Consider the following 26,327-nt stretch of genomic DNA (forward strand, 5'->3'; position numbering starts at 1 on the left):
TTTTTTTTCTAAAATGAATTTGGCAGTAAATGGCAATGTAACTTCTAAACTGTTTAAATGGCAATGTAAAACAAATAAAACAAGTTAAAACAATTTCAAAATGCACCTAAACCATACATTCAACATTGTCCACAAGTTCACATGTCTGAATTTAAGCAGGCTAGTAGCACAACACACATTTAGTAGCAGAACACAAACTTAGTACCATACACTCAAACTAAGTAGCAGAACACAAACTTAGACACAGAGTTCAATAGTTTCCACTAGCATTGAAATAGGATGCAAACTTACTAGGAGGTTTCCTCTTCCTCTTGCCTGCCAATATCCCTGGTTCTTCAGTGGATGTTCTTGGTGCATTGAATGTTCTTGTTGATGTTGATCCTCTTGGAGCTCTTGTTGATGCTGATCCTGTTGCAGGTGCTGGTGAAGACCTGGCTGCTCCTGCTGAAACTGTTGATGTTGAACCTCTCTTATTTGCTGCTGTTTTTCTGTTCCTCATTGCTTTAGGAGGTGGAGCAGATGATGCTGGCATCTGTGAAGTTTGCTGTTGAGGTGGTGGTTGTGGAGGTGGATGTGTAGCACTAGAGGAACCCCTAAAAATTTCTCTATTCTCCTGCATGACAAAATTAAATTAGTTAGTAAATAGACCAGAACTAAAATAATTAAACAAAGAATGCATCATTTTTGAATGACCTGATGTAAGTTCTTTCTCATCTCAAGACTAGGTTTTAGAGCTTTCCCACAGTTTGTATATCTGTGGCCTTGTAGACCACAATTGCTGCATGTAATTGTTCCCATCCTGCTTGTGTCCTTTGGTGCAGGCACCTCAAACTGGCCCTTTCTCCTAGCTGTCTATTTCTTGCCTGCTTTTTCTTTGAACACTGGGGGCTCAATATCCTGAGTATGGGTGTCAGGCCAGAATTCAGGACCAGGGACAGGGTACACTATGTCTTTGTATGCTTCAATATATAGTGGTTTTTTGAAAAATTCATGCACATAGTCCTCTGGGTGCATGTGAAGTTTGCTCATTGCTGCTATTGCATGACTGCATGTCACACCTGTCATGTCCCACCTCCTGCAGTCACATGATTTAGTAGCTATGTTCACACAATACTGATTTTCAGCACTAGACACTTGCCAGATGTCAGGACCAGCCCTATGTGCCTCACAAAATTTGGCATATTTCTTATTCTCCTCTAGTTTCTCTGAATAGTTGGGTGTGATCATCCACCTGCTGTTCTCTGTTTTTTCCCTAGTCTTCTGCCTTTTGATCATCTGCTTAGTCCTAATTCCTTCAAACATAGTCCTAATTGGTTTGGCCCTAACATCAAGGATCATTTTGTTGAAAACCTCACTAAGGTTGTTCACAACAAGATCAGTTTTGCAATTGTAATCCATTGCAGACCTACACCAAGTCTCCTTTGGAATTTTTTTAAGCCACTTCCAGGCATCCTCACACTCTGCTTTAAGCTCTGCCATTGCTAATTCATGGCCATGTTTGGTGAATGAGTAGCTAGCCTGATCTATTAGCTTCTTTAGTTCTGCTCCTCTGAAACCAGCTGACTGAAAATTTGCATATACGTGCCTGAGGCAGTATCTCTGAGGGGAATCAGGGAACACCTCATTTATAGCCTTAAGAAGACCCTGATTGTAAATTAATAACCATGGTCATGAACAAAAAGAAATAAAGCTACTAATGACAATATATATCTGAACTACTGGCTAAGATAGGGTGCATACCTTTTGCCTGTCAGAAATAATGGTGTAGGTTCCAAATTTGCTACCACTTCCAATGCTGTTCTTAGCTGGGTTAGGAACCATGTCCAACTCTCTGAATCTTCCTTATCAACCACACCAAAGGCTATGGGGTAGATGTTGTTGTTGCCATCTCTTCCTGTGGCTGCAAGAATTTGTTGTCCAGTAGTTAGCTTGATGAAGCAACCATCAAGCCCTGCATCCATACCCAAATTAGCTACCATAAATTTACAACAAGATATTTTGAACAAAATGCAGTTATAGATTTACCTATAAAGGGCCTGCAACCATTAAGAAATCCTTGCTTTGATGCATACAAGCAGTAGAACATGTATTTAAATCTAGGAGTTGGGGCAGGGTTTTCTGGGTCCTCAAATGTTGTAACTACACACCTGCTACCAGGGTTTGTATCAAGAACTGCTTGTAGGTAGTCCCTCAGTCTATAGTACTGCTCCTTCTGGTCACCTTGTACAACCTTAATAGCCTTCCTCCTAGCCCTATAGGCCACACTCTTTGATACATCAACAGAAAAATTGACTTTGCTGTTTTTAATAAGTGAATCCACAGGTGCTCTAGGATCTGCTCTAAGAGAAGGCTCAACTGCTTTGGAAAGCCACTTAGTAGTAACCTTTGTGTTCTCTGCTGATGCTGGACAAGTGTGCTCCATGTTACACTTCTTAATGCAAAATGTTCTTTCATGAGCTATCCTGGAGGCACACATGTAAAATTCACATCCATGCTCTCTCTGTGAACACCAAACAATAATTCTTGTTGGAGTGTTCCTGTGGTAGTGAAAAGACCTCAAAGTCCTTATATGAAAATCTCTTAATGCTTCTCTGAACTGGTAAACACTATCAAAACACAAGCTCTTGCACAAGAGTAAATGTGAATTGGGAATTGAGGGGTCAAAATATAGCCTTTCCTTCATCTTTTTCTTACTACTCTTTGTCTTTGGCTTCTTCATGAGGTATGGTAGTTCAACTTCATCTTCTTCTTCCTCATCACTTATGCCTGCATCACCAGCAAAACAAAACTCATCTGCTTCAGGAAACCAATCTTCAAAACGTTTTATCTCTACCTCATTGTGACATCTGCTAGTTGGACCAGGATTCTTCACATGTTTCACAATAGCAGTAGTTTGCAATGTTGTATCCTCTTCAGAGGCACACTCTATTTCCATTTGTTGAACAGCTTCAGCACTCCCATCTGAATGAACTGAATGCTCAGAACAAAATTCAGACACTTCAGTGTCTCCTTCAAAGTGGTCCAAATCTGCCTCTCTTTGAATCCTGCTCCTCTCAAGCTGAGCCTTTCTATCATCTTTATGCACAACCATTTTCACACAACAGCTCTCTTGAGTGTTCATGTAATTCTCATTAGCCTGTGTACTAATTCCAGGTTCAACATCTCTCACAACCCTTATGTTCACAACCTTGACATGATGAAAATACTCCAACATTTCATGAACACTAGCTTCATTACCTAAATACTTTACTCTTTCAAATCCAATTCCCTCCTCCTTCACATAGTACATGTAATCACTCTCCCCATAACCTTCACTAGCAATGAGTGATTGTAGAGTAAGCAAAGAAATATCTGACTCAACTATACCCCTTTTCACAGGGTTTCTTCCTTCTAAATGAAACCATATATCCCACTTCTGGTCAGCCAAACTGCACAAATAAGTGCTCATGAATTGAATTGAAATTGACTGAGCTACAACTGCAATACAGTTTACTACACTTGTCCAACTAACAGAAACAAACACATCTTACTAATCTGCCAGATTGAAGCAGCTAACCAAAGGCCCAGCAGATGATACTTGCATACCTGCAACCCATTGGCGATGACTGGGAGAGCGGTGCCTCCGGCTGCTGCGAGCCAGCCTGCGTTGAGAAACTGGTGCTCCCCAACCAATTATCGACTGAGCCGCTGGCCATCGGTGGAGGCGCGGGCGAGGCAGCAGCGTCCAAACTTGTGTCAACGCCGCCAGCGTCGCCGCCGCCAGCGTCGCCGCCGCCAGCGCCGCCACCCTCCGAAATCAACGACGACATGGCGGCCACCACCTAGTTCAGAGAGAGGGAGAGGAGGGAGAGAGTGAAGCGAGAGGGGAACGAATCAGATCTTGACCCGCACCCGACCGACAGCCGCCGTTCCGACAGCGGACGGGCCGATAACGGCCGTCAACGCGCGGCGGCCGTCCGTTAGCCTGCGTGGCAACTGATTCGCGGGCCCAACCGGTCAGATTCGAGGTTAGCGCGGGCGAAGCGAGCGCTTACGCGAGTTGGTAGTTTTTTGCCACGGTTTAGGACAAATTTGATATTTTTCCGCACAAAAACGTAAAGTGGTAGTTTTCCGTCACATGTCCGTGAAATGTGGTAGTTTTTGGTTAAATACTCGAGAAAAAGACCTTTTAAGCCTCCCCAGTATCGAGCCATACTCTCCCACATGATCAGTCCAAAACACGAGGCATTGCTTTCATGCACTTTTTATATGCCGCCGAAATGCATCTTGAAAATTGCAGCAAGAGGAAGAAGATGCTTTGAGGAGGCAATGCAAATTGGAAAAAAGGACTTGGCTATAAAAAATATATCTTGAGGTGGTATTAGCTCAGCTGAGAAGAAAGTTTGGGGTAATGAAGCACGTGAGAGCTGAGTCAAGAGAAAACGAAGGAACTTGATAAGATTTATCAAGAGTTGAAAGAGAGATGAAAAAACTTGAATCTATTACTTATTGCGTATTGAAAGATCAATAATGAGCTTGAACATGCCAAGAAAGAACTTATGATTGAGTGACCTTATGAACCTTGACATCAATTACATGACCAGTACAAGAATTAAAGCTACACAGTTAGGGCATGTACAATGCATAGCCCCAGGGTGATGCCTCGCATGCCATGTAGGTTCGGATAGCAGGTAAAGTAGGTTCGGATAGGGAAGCGGGATCCTCTGCAGGAGGCGGGTGCTTGGAGAGAAAAAATGTGGTCTAGTGTCAAAAGTTGAAAAGGTTGGACTGAAAAGTAGAGATTCATGTGTACTATTTATTTTCTACTCCCTCCGTTTCTAAATATTTGTTTTTTTAGAGATTTCAAATGGACTACCGCATACGGATGTATATAGACATATTTTAGAGTGTAGATTCACTCATTTTTCTCCATATGTAGTCACTTGTTGAAATCTCTAGAAAGACAAATATTTAGGAACGGAGGGAGTATTTTTTTAATGAGGCCCAGTAGTGGTAGCTTGCATTGGGGAAAAATAAATAAATATAGGTGCCTCAAACTACTTTTTGTCATGGGACATCTGTATCCATATGCCACCATTGTACATGCCCTTACATCGGTCGGTCGGTCGGCCGGCCTAGGAGACGGAGATCACGGCATGGTGGCGCTCATGAATTCATAGTCGGCGACTAGCCTTGCGAGCGCGTCCATGGCGAGGTACACCTCCAGCGCAATGCTCCCCGCGCCGCCCTCGTACGCTCTTGTGGCTCACCTTGTTCCCTGCGCCGCTCCGCACGGACACCGGCGCTCCCCATCCAAAGTCGTTGCCGTACACGTTGAACCGCAGACAGTTCCCCATGATCAGCAGCGCGAGAGCGCCGGCGGCAACCCGAAGCTTGGCTCTCGGGCCCAGGCCGCGAGTTCCTCCCACTCGCACGCCCCGTCGAACGATGCCACGACCCGGTTCAGCAGCCAGGCCGCCCGGCCCAGCCCTTTCTCCAGGATCTTGCTGGCAGTGAAATCGGCCGTGACGAGCGCGGCCACGTTGCCAGAGTAGGCCGTCGGCACGCCGTCCACGCGGCCCCGACATCCTACCTGGAGGACGTACCGCGTCTCCTCCTCAGGCGCCAGCCTCTGGCGTGGCACACCGCGCGCCACAGGTGCGCGAGCATGGCCTGCAGCGAGGAAATGGTGGTGCCGGATCCAGACATGTCAGCGTTCGCCTTCGACACCAGATTCTTCACGCTCTCCCCGGAGAAACGCACGAAGCATTCCTGCACCGGCGGGCGCTGAGCATAAGCACGTCGACGTTGCCCCACGATATCGTCCAGCTTGCCCAAGGGTACATGGATGGGGACGACGCAAACCTCCTCGAAAGGCTTTCGCCCCGCTTTATACATAAAGCAATCGCCGAACCAAGTACACGACCGAACAATACAAGATGGTGGGGCAGCTTTCACATAATGCCGATCCTCTGGTAAACGGATCACGCAGGACTACTACGCTAGCAAAAGAAAGCAAAGGGAAACCGAGTACAACGGCACACAGCACCCTAAACACCTAAGCTCCACGACAACGCCTTCAGAAGGAAAAACGACGTAAAGCGTCGCCGCTGCCGAGTCCATAAGGGACAAGGGTCTTCACCCAGAACCCTGGCACGAAGAGGAGCACCACGACAACGTCTTTAAGAAGAAAGCGGTGCCCACAAGCGTCGCCATCGTCGGCGCCAAAGCGCAGAGCTTTCACTCGGAAGCTCCCCCGGCCCGTGCCACAAGAGGTCTTCAAGACAGGCGTAACGAGTTCAGCTCCGCAGGTCCGGATAGGGGCGACGCCACTGCCAAGGGCAAGGAGAGCGCCCGAGCGACCCACTACTACCCTCCTATTGCCCACACGACCAAGAGGGAGAGCCACCACCACCACATGGAGCCCGCCGGAGAGCCAATCATGCGGACCGCCATCCGGAGCTGCCGCTCTGGCATCCACGTCGTAGCCACCGAAAGGAAATATGCCCTAGAGGCAATAAGAAAGTTTTTATTTTATATTTCCTTATTCATGATAAATATTTATTAGTCATGCTAGAATTGTATTGATCGGAAACCTTAATACATGTGTGAATACATAGACAAACACTGTGTCCCTAGTGAGCCTCTACTTGACTAGCTCATTGATCAAAGATGGTTAAGGTTTCCTAACCATGGACATGAGTTGTCATTTGATAACGGGATCACATCATTATGAGAATGATGTGATGGACATGACCCATCCGTTAGCTTAGCATATTGATCGTTCAGTTTTATTGCTATTGCTTTCTTCATGTCAAATACATATTCCTTCGACTATGAGATTATACAACTCCCGGATACCGGAGGAATGCCTTGTGCGCTATCAAACGTCACAACATAACTAGGTGATTATAAAGATGCTCTACAGGTATCTCCAAAGGTGTTTGTTGGGTTGGCATAGATCGAGATTAGGATTTGTCACTCAGAATATCGGAGAGGTATCTCTGGGCCCTCTCGGTAATACACATCATAAGAAGCCTTGCAAGCAAAGTGATCAATGAGTTAGTTGCAGGATGATGTATTATGGAACGAGTAAAGAGACTTGCCGGTAACGAGATTGAACTAGGTATGAAGATACCGACGATTGAATCTCGGGCAAGTAACATACTGATGACAAAGGGAGTAACGTATGTTGTCATAACGGTTCGACCGATAAAGATCTTTGTAGAATATGTAGGAACCAATATGAGCATCCAGCTTCCGCTATTGGTTATTGACCGGAGAAGTGTCTCGGTCATGTCTACATAGTTCTCGAACCCGTAGGGTCTGCACGCTTAACGTTCGATGACGATTTAGTATTATATGAGTTATATGATTTGGTGACCGAATGTTGTTCGGAGTCTCGGATGAGATCACGGGCATGACGAGGAGTCTCGAAATGGTTGAGAGGTAAAGATTGATATATATATATATATATTCGGACGCCGGAAGTGTTCCAGAATGTATCGGGTAGTTATCGGAGTACCGGGGGGGGGGGGGGGGTTACTGGAACCCCCGGGGGAAAGATATGGGCCATATGGGCCATAGGAGGGGAGCACACCAGCCCACAAGGGGTGGCGCCCCCCTAAGGAAGGAGGCCGAGTGGGGAAGGGAAAGAGGGGTTCGCCCCCCTTTCCTTCTCCTCCTCCTCTTCCCTTCCCCCGCTCCGGAAATAAGGAAGGGGTGGGGGGAGGCTGAGGGAGTCCTGGATTAGGGGGTCCTCGGACAGCCGGACTATATCCTTTGGCCGGACTGTTGGACTATGAAAATACAAGATTGAAGACTTCGTCCCGTGTCCGGATGGGACTCTCCTTGGCGTGGAAGGCAAGCTTGGCAATACGGATATGTAGATCTCCTCCCTTGTAACCGACTCTGTGTAACCCTAGCCCCCTCCGATGTCTATATAAACCAGAGGGTTTAGTCTGTAGGACAAAAAACAATCATACCATAGGCTAGCTTCTAGGGTTTAGCCTTTACGATCTCGTGGTAGATCAAATCTTGTAATACTCATATCATCAAGATCAATCAAGCAGGAAGTAGGGTATTACCTCCATAGAGAGGGCCTGAACCTGGGTAAACATCGTGTCCCCCGCCTCCTGTTACCATCCGCCTTAGACGCACAGTTCGGGACCCCCTACCCGAGATCCGCCGGTTTTGACACCGACATTGGTGCTTTCATTGAGAGTTCCACTGTGCCGTCACCACAAGGCTTGATGGCTCCTTCGATCATCGGCAACGATGCGATCCAGGGTGAGGTTTTCCTCCCCGGCCAGATCTTCGTATTCGGCGGCTTCGTACCGCGGGCCAACTCGCTTGGCCATCTGGAGCAGATCGAGAGCTACGCCCCTGGCCGTCAGGTCAGTTTTGGAAATTTAAACTACACTGCCGACATCCGCAGAGACTTGATTTTTGACGGATTCGAGCCCATGTCAGGTAAGCCGCACAGTCACGACGAGCATGACTTAGCTCTGCCGTCGGACGGTGTTCGGGAGATCACACCTGTGGCTACTCCGGCCCTAGATCCGGAGTCTATTGCACCGTCTGAGGACGGGTGGATGGACCCCGCCTCGGAGGCCACATACTCAGTGGCGATAGAGCCGAATACTGACTTCACCTCCTATGAGACCTGTGTCGCCGGATCCTCGGATTCGTCCCCGGCCACAGGCCCCGAACCGCCTGCGTCCGTGCCTATCGAATTTGATTGGGCGCCGATCATGGAGTTTTACTCCGCGGATATCTTTCAGCACTCGCCTCTGGGCGATGTGCTAAATTCACTAAGGTCTCTCTCCTTGTCAGGAGACCCTCGGCCGAACTATATACGACTCGAGTGGGAAGCGGATGATGAAGAAATTTGTTCCCCACCCACCACCCACTTAATAGCCACTATCGACGACTTAACCGACATGCTCGATTTCGACTCCGAAGACATCGATGGTATGGACGACGATGCAGGAGAGGAACAGGAACCACCGCCCACAGGGCGCTGGACAACCACTTCATCACACGATGTATATATGGTGGATACACCCAAAGAAAACAATGACGAGGAACGGAAGGATGCAGCGAAGGTTAGTTCCCTCGAGAAGCAACCAAAGCGACGACCTAAACGCCGCTCCAAATCCCGCCTCGGCAAAAACAGCGACAACAGCGCAGGAAAAAATATACCCCGGTCGACCCCAAAGGAAACGACGACCACATGGATCCAGCGACAGAGCAGGATGAACCAGCGGACAGCGAACATAGTACGGAACCGCTGTCCGATCACGGCGACGCCGAGGATAAAGCTCATCAACCTCTCTCCGGAGAGGAAAACAGTCCAGACGACGATGCACGCATCATCCCGGAAAGGCACTTGGAACAAGAGAACCTCCATAGAAGGCTTATTGCCACCGCGAGGAGTCTGAAGAAGCAGAAGCAAAGGCTTAAGGCTGCGCAGAATACGCTCAACAGTAGATGGAACAAAGTGCTCGACACTGAAGAAAAGTATGGTGGCAGTCGCCACACAAAGAGCTATCCAAAGCGCAAGCTGTTGCCTGAATTCGATGATGAGGCCTTAGAGCCTACACAGCCGAAAAACAAAACGGCCGACCGGTCGGATCGACCACCTCGTGGCCGCAATAGGGCGGCTAACGAAGCCGCACATAAGTCAGCACACGATTCACGCGAGGATTTGCATCAAAAAGCCGGCGTGACCATTTCCATCTACGGATCTAGGAAGCGCACTCTAGCGCAGAATCAAAACCGAACACTACAACCGTCAGAACGCCATGACACATCCAAATACAGGGGTGCCGCGCACCCCCTATGCTTCACCGATGAGGTGCTGGATCACGAATTTCCAGAGGGATTCAAGCCCGTGAACATAGAGGCGTACGACGGAACGACAGACCCCGGGGTCTGGATTGAGGACTTCATCCTCCATATCCATATGGCTCGCGGAGACGATCTCCATGCCATCAAATACTTGCCCCTCAAGCTGAAGGGACCAGCTCGGCACTGGCTGAAGAGCCTCCCCGAAAACTCAATTGGAAGTCGGGAGGAGCTTGAGGATGCTTTTAGGGCTAACTTTCAAGGGACCTATGTCCGACCTCCGGATGCAGACGATTTAAGTCATATAATTCAACAGCCCGGAGAGTCAGCCCGAAAGCTTTGGAACAGATTTCTCACTAAGAAGAATCAAATCGTCGACTGCCTGGACGCCGAAGCCTTAGCAGCTTTCAAACACAGCGTCCGAGACGAATGGCTCGCCAGACACCTCGTCCAAGAAAAACCGAGGACAATGGCAACCCTAACAAGCCTTATGAACCGCTTTTGCGCGGGCGAAGATAGCTGGCTGGCCCGTAGTAGCACCAGCGACCCAGGCACATCTGAAGTCAGGGATGGCAATGGAAAACCACGACGCAGTAAAAGCAAGCGTCGAAATAATGAAGACAACCCAGACAACACGGCAGTAAACGCCGGATTTAGGGGCTCTCGACCCGGTCAATGGAAAAAGCCTTTTAAAGGCAACAAAGATGGACCGTCCAGCCTAAACAAGATTCTAGACAAGTTATGTCAGATTCATGGCACCTCCGATAAACCTGCAAATCACACCCACAGAGAATGCTGGGTCTTCAAGCAGGCCGGCAAGCTAAACACCGAACACAAGGGGAGGGAGACACCAAGTGAAGACGAGGATGAGCCTCGCCAGCAAAACACTGGGGGACAGAAAAAATTCCCACCAGAGGTCAAAACAGTGAACATGATTCACGTAAAAAAAGAAGGAGCAAACACGCACTCCGAGACATATGCGCCGTAGAGCCCGTCACCCCTAAGTTCAACCCTTGGTCGGCCTGCCCGATCACTTTTGATCGCAGGGATCACCCGACTAGTATCCGACACGGAGGATTGGCTGCCTTGGTGCTAGACCCAATAATCGACGGATACCATCTCACCCAAGTCCTCATGGACGGCGACAGTAGTCTTAGTCTGATATATCAGGACACAGTCCGCAAAATGGGGATAGACCCGACAAGAATCAGCCAAAGCAATACTACCTTTAAAGGAGTAATACCAGGCCCAGAGGCCCGCTGTACGGGCTCTCTAGTACTAGAGGTTGTATTCGGTTCTCCCGACAACTTCCGAAGTGAAAAGTTAACCTTCGACATCACTCCATTCCGCAGCGGCTATCAAGCACTACTCGGAAGAACAACCTTCACTCATTTTAATGCAGTACCGCATTACGCTTCTCTTAAGCTTAAGATGCCCGGTCCATGTGGCATCATCATAGTTAGCGGAAACACTGAGCGTTCCTTACGCGCGGAAGAACATGTGGCGGCTTTAGCAGCCGAACACTAAATGGCCTCTCCAACCAGAATAAATGGTCGGTCGTCAAGACCACGACACGGCTAGACGAGTCCGGCGCACCACTAGCTATAACAACTTAGATAAACCTGAGATTGGTTTGATGGATATACCCCCATAGGCGGTACCAGGGGCTTCCCGCATGTAAAAAGGACTACAGTTCGGCTTTACTTCATTTAGATTGACTTTTAATGAGAATAATCAGTTTTTCGCACCAACACTTTCATCTAAGTTTTTCTCTTTTACAGATGACAATCGTGCTACACCCTTCCAGGATACGGCACAACGGAGACACAGGCGCAGACGTGCATCAGGGCCCCGCTCAAAGGTTTCTTTTTAGATTAAGACCTTGTGTAAACCTTTCTTACTGTCTCTTGTTGCTTGACACCCCCCCGGATACCTAACACAACCGTGAGGGATGCTGGCGTTGTTGGCATTTCGCCACGTCAGACTAATGCACGTACGTGGAAATTTAGGTTCCTTTATCAAGGGCGTTACTCAGCCTGGTACATGTTGTAAAGACCGAACACCTTAGGGAGTGTTCGGCGTCGCGAGTTTGGCCTTATATGCACCAGCTCCGAATCATGTCTTTTGTCAAATGTTGGGTTTGCCCGGCTCCCGCGTTTTTCTACCTTACGTTCCGCTCTATCGGCTAAGGTGGCACCGGGAGAACTACTGCGATTGTGCCCTGGTTCATCCGGATGAGCACCTCAGTAGAGAAAGCCGAAAACTGACTGTCATGATAAAGCGTGAGACTGGTCAACCACTCGATGACTTAGCGGAATCTTCGGGATTCCTCCGCATTAACGAAGGGCCGGTTTTCCCGGTCATGTATGTACGCGCCCCGTACTCGGATGAGCGCGGAAGTACCAGGGGCTATATAGTAGCCCCACTGTCAAGCTCCTATGGTTAAGCGAAAGTGTTAAAGCAATATAGTCCGATTGCCTCGTTCGCCGCGCTACCACCTCCTTAATGGACCAAGACGTTGGATCAAGTGTGAACACACGCTTTTGCGAACACCCCCGCATTATATGCGTGGGGGCTGAAGCCGACGACTGCAAACTTTCAGGTTATATATATATACATAAACGACCGCACAGGAGGCATAATAATACTTTCAGGCAAAAGTATAAACACATCCTTTATAATTCAAATAGCATTACAATCGGGATACATGTCACTCGAACATGACAATCTTCGAGCACTGAGCCTCTATTAAACGAGCACCTTCTAGGACTTCTTCAAAATAGTGCTCGGCCGAAACCTGGCCTACGGCCGGATTCTGGGTTGCAATAGCGGTGGCCTCCATCCCTGCCTAGTATGTCTTGACACGGGCAAGAGCCATCCGCGCACCCTCTATGCACGCCGACCTCTTTACAACATCGATACGTGGCACAACACCAAGGAATCGTTGCACTAGACCAAAATAACTATTCGGCCTTGGTCCTTCCGGCCAAAGACAATCCACGACTAACCTCATGGCAAGTCTGGACAACCTATGGAGCTCGGCCCACTCGGCCATTTGCTCATTTAACAGCAGCGGACGCGCTGGAGCATTGAACTGTGACCAGAACAACTTTTCCACTTCGTGATCTTTTTGATCTTCGAAAAACTTGGCCGCATCAGCAGGACTCGCTGCCAAATCCAAGTACGCGTCCGCAGAACTCCATAATTGATCCAGAAGGGCATACTTAGGATCCCCTAACTTCGTCCGCAACAAAAAGGGCTTCCCAGCCGTGATATCTCCGGCTTGACGTAGCTCCTCCTTCGCCGCTCTGATTTTAGAGCGGGTTTCCTTGGCTGCTACCATGGCTTTCTCCAGGTCCGCCATCTTCGTTTGACTTTCCCTTTCAAGAAGCTCATAACGGTCGGCGGCATCTTTCAACTCAACAGCCATCTTGGCCATTTTCTCTTTGCTCTGGCAATGCGCAGCCTGTTCGGCTCTTAACTCTTCAACCGCCTTTAGGGCGGCCGCATCACTCCTCCTGGCTTGTTCCTTGGCTCGGGCAAGTTCCGCCCGAAGGGTCACCACGGCGGCAGCTCCATCTGCAGTCAAAGCATATTATAGATACTAGCATCATGCTCCTCTTAATATATGTTAACCACCGAAGAATACATACCCTGTGCCTCGTCAAGCCGCCTGTTTACAAGCACGATGTCGACATCCACCGCATCAAGTTGCCGCTTCAGTTCGGCAAACTCACCAGTCCGGCTAGCCACCGGACCCTCAGCCGCCTGCACATGAAAGCGGCATGATCATTACCTGGGACTATGATCCTCTGTTTGCCGCCTTTTTCGACGGCAACCAGAGTCTCAGGGGCTACTATCTGCATAGGGCACACCTAGCGTGTGCGGTACCGTCAAAAATATACATATTAATTTGCGTACCTCAAAGCCTCTCAGCAGGCTCATAAAAGCTTCATGCAACCCACTTTTGGCGGATGAAATCCTCTCAATCACCATACCCATTAACGTACGATGCACTTCTGAGATAGCCGCTTGCTCCAGAAGATTCATCAGTGCGTCTGGTCTCGCGCCGGACGGCTCCGGACTTTTTCTGTTGCTCCCCTTAGGAGCCGAATACTCCGGACTTCGGGAGGCTGAAGGGTTACCTTCTGGCCTTGGTGGATCAGGAGAAATCCTTCGTGACGACACATCTGGGTCGTCCGCCACATGAGGCGGGGAGGCATGGGGAGGCGTTTCGCTCTCCATCATCTCCGGAAGAAGATCCCCCAAAGACGAACTCTGTCGAGAAGGGCTACGATCCGAACTACAAGACATATGTCTCGGTTATTGCCCTCGGAAATAAAGTAAGATATATTTACTATAAAGTACTTTTGTTTACTTACAGCTCGGTGGAGGGCTGGTCCCCTTGCGGGCATTGTGCGGTAAGGATGCCCTCCGGGGTAGGGCCCCCTGACAAAGGTTTCTTCCCTCGCTTGGAAACCATTGTTTCCAAGTCTTCAGATGCGGTCCTCTTCCTTCCTTGGGGAGACGGAATTTTAGATTCTTCTCCCCAGTTATCCTCCTTCGCGGAGGCACTAATTCCCCCGGTTTGAATGAATGATGAGTGAGGCCCGCTTTCGGCTTCTTTATTCCTCCCTTTATCTTCCCGTGATGGCGCTTGATAAGGCGCGAGCTCAAGCATCCTGGCTAGTACATGATCCGGTGAGCCTTCGGGAAGGGGGGCCGGACACCTGATCATCTTCGCCTTTTTTATCCAGTCCTGGTCAAAGACCGACTTTTCAGAATGATGTTATGATAAATAAAGAGACAACATGTTTGGCCGAAGAATTACTTACTTGGGTGTCTGGACGATTGCAGTTTAGGCCCGCATCCTCGGTGGTGTCCGGACACTTTATTCGTGATCCGAAGAACAATCTGTACATCTCTTCGAGCGTCACGCCGAAGAATTGCTGAATGGTTCGCGGTCCTTCCGGGTTGAACTCCCACATACGGAGAGATCGACGTTGGCATGGCAGGACCCGACGAACTAGCATGACTTGCATTACCTTGACAAGGCTGACGTCTCTCTTGAGGAGATCCCGGATGCGACTCTGCAATGTCAGCACGTCATTAGCCGGCCCCCAGTCCAGCCCCTTGTTGACCCATGACGCCAGTTATGGCAGGGGGCCCGAACGGAAGGCAGGGGCAGCTACCCACTTAGTACTTCGGGGAGCCGTGATGTAAAACCACTCCCGCTGCCATAAGTTGGGCATCTCCGGGAAGGATCCCTTTGGCCATGGAGCATCGACACCTTTGCCTATTATGGCGCCTCCGCACTCTGCGTGTCGCCCATCGATTAGCTTCGGCTTCACATTGAAGGTCTTGAGCCATAGCCGAAGTGTGGGGCGATGCGGAGGAAGGCCTCACACACGACGATAAACGACGAGATGTGAAGGATGGAATCCGGAGCCAGATCATGGAAATCGAGCCTGTAATAGAACATAAGCCCTCTAACAAAGGGGTCAAGACTAAAGCCTAGCCCTCAGAGGAAGTGGGAAACAAATACTACACTCTCGTTAGGTTCGGGAGTGGGGATGACCTGCCCTTGAGCAGGCAGCCTGTGCGAGATTTCGGTGGTCAGATACCTGGCTTCTCTTAGCTTCTTGATGTCCTCCTCTGTGACGGAGGAGGCCACCCACCAGCCTTGAAGGTTGGATCCAGACATGATTGAAGGTCCGATGCGCTTAGCCTCCGCCTTGGGCGCTGGAATTCGAGGTAGGAGAAGGGAAAGATCAAGCGCAAAAAGAAAAGGACATGCCTTGACCCCTTTATAAAAAGGGTGAATATCAAGCGCCCTCTGCACGACCGTCTGGAACTTGCCTAAAATCGAGGAGTTGTGCCAGCGGGTACGATCGGGTTACCCACACCCGTATTGATGAGAATCCCGTGATAAGGGGAACACGATCTCTGCTTCGACAGGATGTGCCAATAAAACCGCCTCACGACACATGCAGTGGCAGGCTCAGAAAAACGGTTCGTCATGACCAGACCACGGCAGAACGTCACATTAAGAAAAGCTGTCAGCAGATTAGATTTGTGGAAATATTATTCTCTCTAAGGTGGTATGTGGAATTTGTTTTCCAGAGCCGGACACTATCCATGTGTTCAAAATCTTCTATGGAATATTCGGAGGAGGAACCCGCCTTGCAATGCCGAAGACAATCTGCGCGCCAGACTCATTGTCATCGAAGCCTGGTTCAGGGGCTACTGAGGGAGTCCTGGATTAGGGGGTCCTCGGACAGCCGGACTATATCCTTTGGCCGGACTATTGGACTATGAAAATACAAGATTGAAGACTTCGTCCCGTGTCCGGATGGGACTCTCCTTGGCGTGGAAGGCAAGCTTGGCAATACGGATATGTAGATCTCCTCCCTTGTAACCGACTCTGTGTAACCCTAGCCCCCTCCGGTGTCTATATAAACCGGAGGTTTAGTCCGTGGGACAAAAAACAATCATACCATAGGCTAGCTTCTAGGGTTTAGCCTTTACGATCTCGTGGTAGATCAACTCTTGTAATACTCATATCATCAAGATCAATTAAGCAGGAAGTAGGGTATTACCTCCATAGAGAGGGCCCGAACCTGGGTAAACATCGTGTCCCCCGCCTCCTGTTACCATCCGCCTTGGACGCACAGTTCGGGACCCCCTACCCAAGATCCGCCGGTTTTGACACCGACAGAGGCCGAATTGGGAGAGGACCCCAAGTAGGATTCCTCCTACTTGGGGCGCCCCATGGCTGCTCCCCTCCCCCTCCGACCTATATATACCTGGGGAGGGGGCACCTAGAACACACAACAACAATCGTTAGCCGTGTGCGGCGCCCCCCTACACAGTTTATGCCTCCGGTCATATCTTCGTAGTGCTTAGGTGTAGCCCTGCGCGGATCACTTCACCATCACCATCACCTCGCCATCGTGCTGACGGAACTCATCTACTTCCTCGACACCTTGCTGGATAAAGAGGGCGAGGGACGTCATCGCGCTGAACGTGTGCAGAACTCGGAGGTCTCGTACGTTCGGTACTTGACCGGTCGGAGCTAGAAGAAGTTCGACTACATCAACCACAAATGCTTCCACTTTCGGTCTACGAGGGTACGTGGACACACTCTTCCCCCCCTCGTTGCTATGCATCTCCTACATAGACCTTGCGTGAGCATAGTATTTTTTTTGAAATTGCATGCTACGTTACCCAACAGTGGTATCACAGCCAGGTTACGCGTAGATGATATGCACGAGTAGACCACAAAGAGTTGTGGGCGGTGATAGTCATACTGCTTACCACCAACGTCTTATTTTGATTCGACGATATTGTTAGATGAAGCGGTCCGGACCAACCTTACATAACCACGTTCATGAGACCGGTCCCACCGACAGACATGCAACTAGCTTTGCATAAAGGTGGCTGGCGGGTGTATGTTTCTCCTACTTTAGTTGAATCGAATTTGACTGCGGCCGGTCCTTGTTGAAGGTTAAAACAGCAAACTTGACGAAACACCGTTGTGGTTTTGATGCGTAGGTAAGAACAGTTCTTGCTAGAAGCCCGTAGCAGCCACGTAAAACTTGCAACAACAAAGTAGAGGACGTCTAACTTGTTTTTGGAGGGCATGTTGTGATGTGATATGGTCAAGACATGATGTGATATACGTTATTGTATGAGATGATCATGCTTTGTAAAAGTTATCGGCAACCGGCAGGAGCCTTATGGTTGTCTCTTTATTGTATGAAATTCAAACGCCATGTAATTGGTTTACTTTATCACTATGCGTTAGCGATAGTTGTAGAAGCAATAGTTGGCAAGACGACCACGACGGTACGATGGAGATCAAGGTTTCGAGCCGGTGACGATGGAGATCATGACGATGCTTTGGAGATGGAGATCAAAAGCACTAGATGATGATGGCCATATCATGTCACATATTTTGATTGGATGTGATGTTTATCTTTTATGCATCTTATTTTGCTTAGTACGGTGGTAGCATTATAAGATGACCCCTTCACTAAATTTCAAGGTATAATTGTTCTCCCTGAGTATGCACTGTTGCGACAGTTCTTCGTGTTGAGACACCACGTGATGATCGGGTGTGATAGACTCTATGTTCACATACAACGGGTGCAAAACAGTTTTGCACATGCGGAATACTCAGGTTAAACTTGACGAGCCTAGCATGTACAGACATGGCCTCAGAACACTGGAGACCGAAAGGTCGAACGTCAATCATATAGTAGATATGATCAACATAGAGATGTTCATCATTGATGACTACTCCATCTCACGTGATCATCGAACATGGTTTAGTTGATTTGGATCACATATCATTTAGATGACTTGAGGGATGTCTATCTAAGTGGGAGTTCTTAAGTAATTTGATTAATTGAACTTAATTTATCATGAAATTAGTCCTGATAGTATTTGCATATCTATATTGTAGATCAATGGCCCGTGCTACCGTTCCCTTGAATTTTAATGCGTTCCTAGAGAAAGCTAAGTTGAAAGATGATGGTAGTAACTACACAGGCTGGCTCCGTAACTTGAGGATTATCCTCATTGCTGCACAGAAGAATTATGTTCTTGATGCACTGCTAGGTGAAAGGCCTGCTGCAGGAGCAGATGCTGATGTTATGAACGTCTGGCAAGCTCGATCCACTGACTACTCGATAGTTCAGTGTGCCATGTGATACGTCTCCAACGTATCTATAATTTATGAAGTATTCATGCTCTTATATTATCATTCTTGGATGTTTTACAATCATTTTATAGCAACTTTATATCCAGAGTGGTACGGCAATCCTGTTCTGGAAGTCATGTTACTAGACCATGGCGAACCTACGAACTATGAAGAAGCTATGATGACCCCAGATTCTGATAAATGGCTTGAGGCCATGAAATCTGAGATAGGATCCATGTATGAGAACAAAGTATGGACTTTGGTGGACTTGCCCGATGATCGGCGAGCCATAGAGAATAAATGGATCTTCAAGAAGAAGACTGACGCTGATGGTAATATTACTGTCTACAAAGCTCGACTTGTTGCAAAAGGTTTTCGACAAGTTAAAGGAGTTGACTACGATGAGAACTTCTCACCCGTAGCGATGCTTAAGTCTGTCCGAATCATGTTAGCAATTGCCGTATTTTATGATTATGAAATCTGGCAAATGGACTTCAAAACTGCATTCCTTAATGGATTTCTTAAAGAAGAGTTGTATATGATGCAACCAGAAGGTTTTGTCGATCCTAAAGGTGCTAACAAAGTGTGCAAGCTCTAGCGATCCATCTATGGACTGCTGCAAGCATCTCGGAGCTGGAATATACGCTTGGATGAGGTGATCAAAGCATATAGTTTTATACAGACTTTCGGAGAAGTCTGTATTTACAAGAAAGTGAGTGGGAGCTCTGTAACATTTCTAATATTATATGTGGATGACATATTGTTGATTGGAAATGATGTAGAATTTCTGGATAGCATAAAAGGATACTTGAATAAATGTTTTTCAACGAAAGACCTCGGTGAAGCTGCTTATATATTGGGCGTCAAGATCTATAGAGATAGATCAAGACGCTTAATAGGACTTTCACAAAGCACATACCTTGATAAAGTTTTGAAGAAGTTCAAAATGGATCAGTCAAAGAAAGGGTTGTTCCTGTGTTACAAGGTGTGAAGTTGATTCAGACTCAATGCCCGACCACTGCAGAAGATAGAGAGAAAATGAAAGTCATTTCCTGTGCCTCAGCCATAGGTTCTATCATGTATGCAATGTTGTGTACCAGACCTGATGTGTGCCTTGCTATAAGTATAGCAGGGAGGTACCAAAGTAATCCGGGAGTGGATCACATGACAGCGGTCAAGAACATCCTGAAGTACCTGAAAAGGACCAAGGATATGTTTCTCGTTTATGGAGGTGACAAAGAGCTCGTCGTAAATGGTTACGTCCATGCTAGCTTTGACACTGATTCAGACGACTCTAAGTCACAAACCGGATACGTATTTATATTGAATGGTGGAGCTGTCAGTTGGTGCAGTTCCAAGCAGAGCGTCGTGGCGGGATCTACATGTGAAGCGGGGTACATAGCTGCTTCGGAAGCAACAAATGAAGGAGTCTGTATGAAGGAGTTCATATCCGATCTAGGTGTAATACCTAGTGCATCGGGTCCAATGAAAATCTTTTGTGACAATACTGGAGCAATTGCCTTAGCAAAGGAATCCAGATTTTTACAAAAGAACCAAACACATCAAGAGACGCTTCAACTCCATCCGTGATCAAGTCAAGGAGGGAGACATAGAGATTTGCAAAATACATATGGATCTGAATGTTGCAGACCCGTTGACTAAGCCTCTTCCATGAGCAAAACATGATCAACACCAAGACTCCATGGGTGTTAGAACCATTACTATGTAATCTAGATTATTGACTCTAGTGCAAGTGGGAGACTGAAGGAAATATGCCCTAGAGGCAATAATAAAGTTGTTATTTTATATCTCCTTATTCATGATAAATGTTTATTATTCATGCTAGAATTGTATTGATCGGAAACCTTAATACATGTGTGAATACATAGACAAACATTGTGTCCCTAGTGAGCCTCTACTTGACTAGCTCGTTGATCAAAGATGGTTAAGGTTTCCTAACCATGGTCATGAGTTGTCATTTGATAATGGGATCACACATTAGGAGAATGATGTGATGGACATGACCCATCCGTTAGCTTAGCATATTGATCATTCAGTTTTATTGCTATTGCTTTCTTCATGTCAAATACATATTCCTTCGACTATGAGATTATGCAACTCCCGGATACCAGAGGAATGCCTTGTGTGCTATCAAACGTCACAACATAACTGGGTGATTATAAAGATGCTCTACAGGTATCTCCGAAGGTGTTTGTTGGGTTGGCATAGATCGAGATTAGGATTTGTCACTCCGAGTATCGGAGATGTATCTTTGGGCCCTCTAGGTAATACACATCATAAGAAGCCTTGCAAGCAAAGTGACTAATGAGTTAGTTGCAGGATGATGTATTACGAAACGAGTAAAGAGACTTGCCGGTAACGAGATTGAACTAGGTATGAAGATACCGACGATCAAATATCGGGCAAGTAACATACCGATGACAAAGGGAATAACGTATGTTGTCATAACGGTTCGACCGATAAAGATCTTCGTATAATATGTAGGAACCAATATGAGCATCCAGGTTCCGCTATTGGGTATTGACCGGAGAAGTGTCTCGGTCATGTCTACATAGTTCTCGAACCCATAGGGTCCGCAAGCTTAACGTTCGATGACGATTTAGTATTATATGAGTTATATGATTTGGTGACCGAATGTTGTTCGGAGTCCCGGATGAGATCACAGATATGACGAGGAGTCTCGAAATGGTCGAGAGGTAAAGATTTATATATAGGATGATATTATTCAAACACCGGAAGTGTTCCGGAATGTATCAGGTAGTTATCGGAGTACCGGGGGGGGGGGGGTGGGGGGTTATCGGAACCCCCAGGGTATATGGGCCATATGGGCCATAGGAGGGTAGCACACCAACCCATAAGGGGTGCCCCCCCTAAGAAAGGAGGCCGAGTGGGGAAGGGAAAGAGGGGTTCGCCCCCCGTTTCCTTCTCCTCCTCCTCTTCCCTTTTCCTCCCTCGGGAAATAAGGAGGGGGGGGGGGGGGGCGAACTGGGAGAGGACCCCAAGTAGGATTCCAAATACTTGGGGCACCCCATGGCTGCTCCCCTCCCCCTCCAACCTATATATACGTGGGGAGGGGGCGCCTAGAACACACAACAACAATCGTTAGCCGTATGCGGCGCCCCCCTGCACAGTTTACGCCTCCGGTCATATCTTCGTAGTGCTTAGGCGAAGCCCTGCACGGATCACTTCACCATCACCGTCACCACGCCGTCGTGCTGACGGAACTCATCTACTTCCTCGACACCTCGCTGGATCAAGAGGGCGAGGGACGTCATCGCGTTGAACGTGTGCAGAACTCGGAGGTGCCGTATGTTCGGTACTTGATCGGTCGAGCTAGAAGAAGTTCGACTACATCAACCGCGTTGTCAAACGGTTCCGCTTTTGGTCTACGATGGTACGTGGACACACTCTTCCCCCCTTGTTGCTATGCATCTCCTAGATAGATCTTGCGTGAGCGTAGGAATTTTTTTTGAAATTGCATGCTACGTTTCCCAACACCACCACCATCCGTCCACATCACGAAGCACCAACCATGAAAGGAGGAAAGAAAGAGATCTCCTTTCCTTCCTAGCCCGGCATCAGTCATGAGACCTGGGTCGATACCCCACAGTAGAGGGCGTCCACACCTGCGTCCCCAGCCAATCCCGGTGGACCGGGGGGACACAACCCCGTGACTACCGACGGCCGCCGTCGAGCCCGCTGTCGGGGAACCACCTGTCAAACACCGGCAACGGCGAGGATATCTCGCACTCGCGGTCGTCGTTTACACTACGCCGGTTCATCTCCGACCAAGTTTGAACAGGTGCCAGAAGGTGGTTTTCTCGGCCATCCTGTGGTTGAGGGACATGGCAACAAAGACGCCGTTGTCGAGCTCGGTGACCTGCGCGGCCAGGACCGGGCGGGAGCCCGCGGCGGCCTCTGCGCTAATCACCCCGTTGAGCGGGAAGAAGGACCAGAACACCCGCGGGATGCATAACGGGGCGGTGACGTCCATGACGGTGACACCCGGCGCCACGGCGTGGACGAACTCGGCGCCGGAGGCCGGAAGGTGCTTGATTTCAGGCGGACCAGGCGCCTGGACATGATCCGGACATCCCCCATCCTAGCTTAAGCTTGGTTGCCCACGGCCCAAACAAAATCTCGCTCGGTTCTCGAAGTTTCAGGTTTTAAATGGAGATTAGTGAGGTGCGGGCCCACCCTCAAATTCAGGCAAAGGTTTGATTAGGCGGGTTATAGTGGGAGTAACACAACGCAACCGAAGACAAGTTTGCTTGTCTGGTAAGTATTGTAACAAAACACTGTCCAAAGTAAAACGAGTCTACATCTAAATAAATTAGTAAGCGTTGCAACGCACGTCTAAAGTAATCTTATACATAATGCAAAAAATCATGTATATAGGGAAAATGAAATAATGATATCCTAATAATATTGGAATTCAATTTATTGAAAACGCAATAGTTTAGCATTGCATATTGCATAGAGAGCAAAGGCGCGACTATTTCCTAATATGTTTAAAAATCATAGTATAATATCAGTAATCTTGGACGTGCATCTTCATTCTCGTTGTACCCGAGTCGGTACATAAAAAAAATGCTTCCTTATTTCCCACACATCACATATATTTATTTATTTTTGAGAAAAAGTATTGCATTATTTGATCTAGACTTGTATCCATCATCCATAGGCGAACACGTTTCCATACTATTCTATTAGCGTGTATGGTAATTTTTTTGCAAGAGACGTCGATGTGTTCACGACCTTCTTCCGGGAGATCTTGAGAACGGAGCCATCAGCGGTGCACTATGGTGGCTTTTTGTTCTCGTCGGAACCGATGACGATCTTCGTGACCTGCTCAACTCATATGGTGGGCTTGACAAAAGAAATTCTTGTCCGCTGGATTCAGGGCAGCTTGCACTGCTACAAGAGGAATAGGCGACAGATATTTCCTTGTTGAGATTCCCTGCAATTTTAGTTTTGGCAGTTGAAGCAGCTAAAGATGTATATAAAGCACTGCAACTCTCCACTCGATTCAAAATAAAGTTTACAAACATGCGCATCTGCTCCCGGTCCGAAAGACCAATCGAGGCAGAATTTTTTATATTCAAGAAAACAAGTCAGTTAATTAACAAAAAAGACATTACTTATTATTTTATGATGTCAGACTTGTTTCCTAAAAGGAGATAAGCCTTCACAACTTCAGATTAGAGTTCTCTTTCTGTTCTTCTGCTTTTGAAATCTTGTTACTGCACAACATAGCTATATTTCTCAAAGAATCATCCAATTGCCTTTGGAGTCACAATTTTTTCTTTTCGGGCTAATTTAGCTGCAGCACATTCTGGGGTTAATGTCTCTATTATTTTGTCTAGTTTGGATATTTCCACCAACTTTCTTTCCTCACCAACTGCCTACATTTGAAAATCCACACAGCTAGGAGCAAATAATCCACTACCATCAGAAAGAAAACAAAGGAAAAGTATTATAAAATCTGATTGTTCAGAGAAACAAGGAACTGCGGGTTGCAAAAATATTCGTCCTTCTACTGGCAGGAACAAGCATACTTGCAGAGCAACACAAAAGCAATAAAGCCAAAAAATACCAACACTCTCCTTTGCAGAGCAAGTTTTAAAGTAAGATCGTCCAACTTTTTCTCAAGCTTATTATTCTTCACCTCCCAAGGTACACCAGCTTGATTTGCACTCCAAAGAAGCAATCCAGCATATGAATACTCCCGATGCACACTAATAAAGCAAAGATAACATTAGTAAGCATGAATTGTAGATTGACCATATATGATTGTTAGGACTGGTTCTATACATAAATGACAAACACAAATCAGTAAGCATGAGTAGTAATATTGACAACAGAAATCAGAGATAACATTACATTGGGCTATACATGATTGTTAGGACTGGATCTATACACAGATGACACTAATCAGAAAATGCCCTAGCCTCTCCCTCTCAACCTCAGTGGCGTACTTAAACCCAGACCTCAGATAAGCGTGAGATATTATAATGATATTGATAAACTAAATGACATTTAACCATTTTGTGCACACTTATCATTTGTTCATTTGAATTACTTCTATAACTAATAAAGACAAGAAGTTATATTATTAAGAGCATGGCTCATGATGCCACTGTAGGGTAACGCAGGAGAGAACAAAAAAAAATCCGTACTACGAACACGTCAGGACCACTATGAAGATGCATACAAGGTTTGATCTGATCACTGCCAACTCCTAGTGCAGCGGAAGTAGAGTTGGTGAAGATCGTAGGTGTAGATCCCTGCATCTAGGATTTTACAACCTCCCAATAGCGAGGATTTTCTCCCTCGAACGGTCCCTCAACCAGTCCTCCGGACAGCCCCTCGAACCGTATATCGAACGTACAATCTCTTTACCGGGTTGCACACATCCGGGGTCACCTATCCAGCAGAGGTTCACCGTCTAGGACTAATACCTACCGGAAACCGGACAACCTTTCGGCACTACGAAACTATTTCATGGAGGCATAGCTTTGTGATTAGAAACTCGAGTGAAATGGAGAGCCCTCTCCACCTCCATTTATAGTGTGAGCAAGGGGTGGAGGGAGGCCAAAAAGCAATCGACGAAAGGTGGGATAAAGCCCCATGGGGAGGGGGGGTTCCATCCATGGCTGGCCACACTTGGGGCTCCCTCATGGGGGCCCCACCTCCCCCAAAACACGCTCCACCATTTGTTGGAGGTGCTCCCCAAATGAGCCGCCTCCCCCAACAAAAATCCACGAAAGGGGCTGCCATCTAAAGGAGGTGCCCCTATAAAGAAATCTCACGAATCGCGGGGTCTTATCCCCTCACGCCGGGACAAGATGTTTTTGCTCGTGTGTTCCCTCCGAAAAATTCCAGGCAGGGCAAGAACATTTACGATACCCTCTAGAATGACCAGACATCGTCCGAAACGTTCCCAGTATGGTGCTTTAACCTGAAAGAAGTTTTGGTTTCTCCGAAACACTTCCGGTTTTCTCTCCAAAACTTTTCCGCCGACTTTCTCTCAGACTCGCTGTCTAGTACTCAATAGATAGATGACCCTTAAGTGTGTGACCTTGTAGGTTCAGTGAAGTACACACAAGACCAGAACCCCCTTCCGATCAATGATCAATAGCATAACCCTAGACATCCATATGGACCACTATACCCACACGAATAAATATTCGAGTGAACCTTTTGTTACCATATGTTGTTCATGTTGCTTCGTGATATGTTACAAATACCTGAGACGATATTTATCGGCATCCCCGTGAATCAATAACTTGTTCACTATGCCAGTTTTATCGTTAAAGGTTTTGTTCTCTTTTCTCGTTCCCGCTTTACGACACCCTTGTGATCAAATCAAATTGTGTTTGGCGAGACGTGATGGATACTGTAACACCGAGAGGTCCCTAAGAATATCTCTCCATCGTCGGAGAAGCAAATCCCAATCTTCAGCTATCTAGTCCCTTGTCATACTTTTTTGTGAACTCGTAAGGTGTCGTAATAGCCACCCTATTACAGATGACATTTAACAAACCCCAAAGTTCACGAAGCAAGTATTAAGAAACTAGATACTCTCATGGTCTAAGAAATTATGCAAATGTATAACTTTGTTTGTTAACTCGTGACGAATGTATCTCAAAGCATAACATCAATTGGGTCAATTCAACACAAGTGTTCTTCTACATTGTGTCCTCAAAGTTGTTGGCATAGTCATGCCATGATCATGAAAATGTGACCATCATGCAACACTTAAGCAGGCTTA

At 47.4% G+C, this 26,327-nt stretch overlaps 1 pseudogene; it reads right to left on the reverse strand.

Annotated features, from left to right (window-relative positions):
- Window positions 1–5,128: 5,128 nt before the first annotated feature.
- On the reverse strand, window positions 5,129–25,234 carry LOC109771457 (uncharacterized acetyltransferase At3g50280-like; annotated as a pseudogene).
- Window positions 25,235–26,327: the final 1,093 nt, after the last annotated feature.

This window comes from Aegilops tauschii, chromosome 4, assembly GCF_002575655.3.
Source record: "Aegilops tauschii subsp. strangulata cultivar AL8/78 chromosome 4, Aet v6.0, whole genome shotgun sequence".
In the NCBI taxonomy this organism is placed as follows: Eukaryota; Viridiplantae; Streptophyta; class Magnoliopsida; order Poales; family Poaceae; genus Aegilops; species Aegilops tauschii.